Source organism: Diabrotica undecimpunctata, chromosome 1, assembly GCF_040954645.1.
Source record: "Diabrotica undecimpunctata isolate CICGRU chromosome 1, icDiaUnde3, whole genome shotgun sequence".
Lineage (NCBI taxonomy): Eukaryota > Metazoa > Arthropoda > Insecta > Coleoptera > Chrysomelidae > Diabrotica > Diabrotica undecimpunctata.
The window spans coordinates 206,698,383-206,704,099 of record NC_092803.1 but is presented as its reverse complement, the minus strand read 5'-3'; positions in this window follow the sequence as shown (position 1 = coordinate 206,704,099).

The following is a 5,717-nucleotide window of genomic DNA, read 5'->3' as shown; positions in this document are numbered from 1 at the left end:
CTCGAGATGAACTGAGAATTGAGCTGGTGGTGAGTGCTACGGCCCCCACCGCATTCCAAGACACCTCTCCGTTCCCCGCTACCTGTCTCGATGGGCCGCGAGAGTACAGGTACGGCGGCAAGTTTGAAACGGGCACCGTCCTAGTCGCTCATTGTCTGGGCTACAGAAACACTCTATTGTCTTGTCTATTCGCGGGTCATTTGTTGATGAGCACGTACTGAAATACGCAATAATATTTTCATAATAGTCCTACCATAAATTGATTCATACTTGAAGATGGAGTTTCGTTTCTCATCCAACGTCGAAGTCACCGCCGGACTTTAACGCCAAATCAACAAGTAACTCATCTTTACATACAAATAATTTGAAGATAGTACTTAGCACGCACTTAACATGTTTCCTAGCACTATAGTCATCCAAGTAATTCATATACAACAACTACTTATTTATTTATTTAATGGTACTTTTTTATTATTACAATTTTGTGTTGTTTTTCTCTCATTTGATTTTTTTCCATGTTCTTATCTAACTTGCTCATCCCATTTTATTGGCCATTCCAGTCAGTAAAAACTGTTTAACTTGTTGATATTTGTTAGTACCAACGATTCATTTCCATACATTTTTGGGGAGCTCTTTCTAGTATATTCGGGTTTTTACTTTCTTAAGTGTTATCTCTTTCTTTTCAAAGAACGTTGTTCTTAATATATTGAATATTTTTCCAATTTTCTGATTTGTTGCTTCGTCTGTCTTTAAATATTCTTCAATAATTGTCGTCTTGCGACTCCTAACTTAATTCATCTGTTTTTCTACATGTCATCTTCCAGGACACTTATTATCTCTTTATCAACGCCTTCTCTGGAACTTGTCCATGGTCATCCTCTTTTTCTTATTCCTTTTGAATTCCAATCTAATACTTTATTTGGGATTCTGTGATTGGGTATTCTTGGTACATGTCTGTACCATATTAATTGTTTCATTCGTATTTCGTCTGTGATGTCATGTTTTTTTAATTGTGATCCTTTCTTGTCTTGATTTTCCTGCAGCTTATCTCCAGCAGTTCATCTCTGTGGCTCTTTTCAGTCCGTTCTTTTAAAGGTCATCCTTCGTAGATATATGCACATGATTATGCTATTTACTATAGTATTGTAAATTCGCTTTTTATTTTCATTGTTGATATTTCCTATCTTATAAGACTTCATAACATCGATATTGCTTCCATTCCTTTCATATTTCTATCCTAAAAAATAGAAACACGAGATCCCGCGCTGGCCCAAGTATTATTGATAAATCTATTTGATGGATATACGGGATATAGACTACATCGCTGTAGTTAAGTACTCATCAATAATTAAAATTTACAAGCGTCTAATCAGCTGACTGACTGACTGAATTTTTTATAAAGGTACAGATGGTGAAACATTTTCAATTTTGCATCAAAATATCAGAAGCATAAATACAAATCTGGATCAGTTGAAGTTAAATTTAGAACAAATGTCTCTGAATTTTGATGGTATATGTCTAACTAAATTCTGGATGATTCCTAATAATATATCATTGTTTAAAATATAAATTTTAATATCTTATATACAGACAGAAAAGAATGCGGAAATTATAGAGGCATTAGCGTAACTAGCTCACTGGGAAGGTTATATGGTCGTATATTGAAAAGAAGAATAGAAGAGGAGTATAAAGAAATTGAAAAACAAAGCGGCTTCAGAGCAGGAAGATCGTGCGTGGACAGCACATTTACCCTTCAACAAGTAATTGAAAAACGAACAGCTCGAAACCTCCCTACGCATCTGATATTTATAGATCTGGAGAAGGCTTATGATACAGTTCCTTTAAAACTCTTTAGTGTCTTGACGAAAACGGACCTTAGTAAAACATATCTAAAAGCTATACTGAACATCTATAAATGTCCTCAAAGCACTGTAAAAATAGGAAATACTTTCTCAAGGGTATTTACAGTAACGAAAGGCTTCAGACAAGTATGTTGTCTTTCCCCCACCCTATTCAAAATATATATCCAAGAAGCACTGCACCAGTGGATACAAAAATGTGCGGGAATGGGGTTGAAGCTTAACAACCATTATCTGACAACGCTGTTCTTTGCAAATGATCAAGTACTAATTGCAAGCTGTGAAGAAGATGCAGATTATATGCTTAGAAAGCTCAAAGATGAATACGAAAAATGGGGGATGAGTATGAATATGTCTAAAACAGAATATATGCGAATAGGCAGTGAAGACGAAGAACCGGATTTGGAAATTAGACAAATGAAAAGGTGCTACGAATACAAATATTTGGAAAGTATTATCTGCAGTAAAGGAACAACGGAACGAGATACAGACTATAGAGTGCAACAAGGCAGGAAGAGTGTTCAAATTCTGAATTCGATACTTTGGTCCAACAAAGCTACTATGAGAACTAAAATGACTATCTACAAAGTAATTGTAGAGCCCATTCTTACATATGGAGCAGAATGTTGGCAAATGACAGTAAAAGGAAAGAAAAAAGTTGACACGGTTGAAATGGACTACATGAGAAAAGCTTGCCGTATATCAAGAGTAGAACGTATACCTAATTCTGAAATTAGAAGAAAAACAGATAGAGTACATACAACTTCTGAAAGAATAGAAACTAGACAGTTAATATGGTATGGACACGTACAGAGGATGGACGACAACAGATGGCCAAAAAGAGCTATGGAATACAATCCAAGTAATAGAAGGAAACGAGGAAGACCAGCCAAGTCTTGGATACAAGGTGTTATGGAAACCATGAAAGACAGAGCCATTGATGAAGACACCTGGAGAGATAGAAAAAGATGGTGATCGAAATGCGGGAAGCGGCAGAAGCTGTAGGATCCCCGCTTATATATATATATATATATATATATATATATATATATATATATATATATATAATGAAGAAGACATATATCAAAATAACGGTGTCATCATATATTTGAGAAATGACTTAAGATATTCCTCTAAAATTGTGTTTCTATATATAAGGCGATACAGATAATTGTAATTGGTCAAAATTAAAAAAACACACTAATAACTATAATTTACAGACCACCATCAGCTAATGAAAATAACTTTTTTGTTGAATCGGATGATTATTTGAATAAAACTAAAAGTTTTGCCTGTAAATCCTATGTACTTTTGCAAGATATTAATATTAAAAACAGGTCTCCGGACTTTTCTGAATATTTAAGTATGCTATGATATTTAAGTGACTATTTTACTAGACTATTTTTAACTGATAAAACGTCATAGCAACGCCACGTTTTCTACTGACAAAACTCTTTCCTGTCCGTGATTTCTCAGCGATAAAATTATGACAGATCCGTCACGAAGGTGTCTAGTAATTCTATTGTTGTCAGTTTGACAAACGTCATCGAGGCGTAATCAACTTTGGACAGATATAATGAATCCAGACGAAAAATCAAAATTTGGATACCAGTAAAGTGAAGAAATCAAAAAATTGGTTTCAGAAAATGTCCCATTGAACACGCAGAGGTCCAGAAGTTCTATTTGAACCCAATTTTCGGAAATCCTACGGGTGAGAAATTTTAGGCTTGAAAGATGTACTATCATCACGGAACTAGCAAAAATTCTCGACGATTATGCCTTTAACATGTAAAAAGGGCAATGGCGAAGACTATAAAGAGTGTCTGTAAAGTCACTGTGGAATACTACAGTAAAAATGGTACAAGAAAAATATTTTACAAAGAATGGCATAAAGATTGGCCAGAGATAACAAGCAGAGGCAGCTTCAAAGTGTCCAAGGAAAAAAAACTCAGTTCAAAAGCATTATCCACCTAAGAACTATTAAAAATCATCCAAAGCTACGACGAGGAAACCCCCGATGGAGCACAAATAAAGTTTTTTCACATTTGCTCATTTGAACTTACTTGGAGAGCCAATGAAGCCGTAAACTACAAGATTTACTTTTTCTAGAAGGAATTTGATGTTATTGAAGAATTTACGGGCCAAATTGAATACAACAGCATTTTTTCCAAAACAAATCAAGGCGGTTCCAAAAGTTTGGCAAGCAGCAAATGGCTGGTAAGAAATTCATCAAACGAAAATTTATGCCCAGTTAGATTATTTTTGAAATTAATGGAAAAAGAAAAATAAGGATTTTAAGAGACAGACTCTTTCTTACCGTTCATCCCAACTGGAAGGATGGATCTTGGTTCAAAAACTGCCCACTTGGAATCAACACCGTATCTAAGTGGAGGAAAATGTCAGCTAAAAAAATTGGAATACACACAAAAAAACATAAAATAACAAACCATTCTCATCAATCTTCAGCTGTATGCAAACTCTCTAAAACCATATCTGCTGCTGGATTCCATTCACCACCAGATGATCGAAAATCTCAGAACAACAAACGAAGCTGGAACTTCGAGTTCCCAAATGCTACAGGTTAATAATACACAAAATCATGCTTTGGTAGAAAAGAATGGCCAAACTACTATAGCTTTGTATATTTACATACATACATACATTATAATAATTGTACATTTAATATTGTTAATAAATAAATAAAGATTATGATTCGTTGATATGGTGCAATAATTGTCTCGTAAAATAGTCTTGTCGAATATCATTTGAGAGAAATTTATTTACCGGCAAAATTTTCTTCTGGTTTTATTCAAGTTTGTTGCCTTTTGGCAATTTTCGCTTATGAAATTTTGACAAAATCACTCGACTGACGTCTCGTTATTTAACTGTCAAAACTTAATTCGTGAAAATTGCCACCAGTCGAAAATATTGTCGATAAAATTTTATCTCTTATATTATATACGAAAATAATTTTGTATTTATAATTGAAGAAGATTCTCGTAGCTTTACTGATCATATTTTTGCAAAAAGTAATTCTAAAATGGTAAATAATACTTTATCAGCTGTTTTGTATCTCCTTATAACTGATCACAACGCTAAATTTGTTAATATTGCTTTTAAAAAGAACAAAATTGATTCAAAAAAATATCAAAATAATAAATTATGATAATTTACAAAGAGATCTCAGTTTTCAGAATTGGGAGCAAGTTCTAGATACGAATAATTTTGATGATGTAGTAAATAATCTTATCAATACTCTCAATTTAGTAATTATTAAAAATACTAAGGAAGTAAGGAAAAAAGATGTGAACTCAAAAAGGATAGTTGGATGGCGGACTGATTAAAATCAGTTAAAAAAAAAATGATTTTTACAGAAAACTTCATAAATAATCCAGATGAACAAATATTTAAAAAGGAATATACAGTATACAAAAATAAATTAAACTGATTATTGAAACAAAAAAAGGAGTATTTTTACTCTGGAATATAAAAAAATATGCTAATGGTTCCAAAGGCCTGTGGTATACTGTCAATTAGATAAAAATAACAAAATAAATGAAATAAAAAAAATATCTTAAATAGAAAAAATGAATTAATTATTGATAGCTGGAACATAAACCACATTTGCAATTAATATTTTTCCAATGTAGGAGCTTAGCTCCCTGAAAAAATTAAAATTCATCAATCTCTCGATTCTCCAAAATCTATATGCCATCGTACATTATTTTTGGAACCTGTAACTAAATTAGAAATCCATAATATTATTCATTAAAAACCTTAAAACTTAACAAATCTTCTCGCTCAAACAAATCAAATAGATAACATTTCTGCAGATATACTAAAAATAGTTTCAAATAT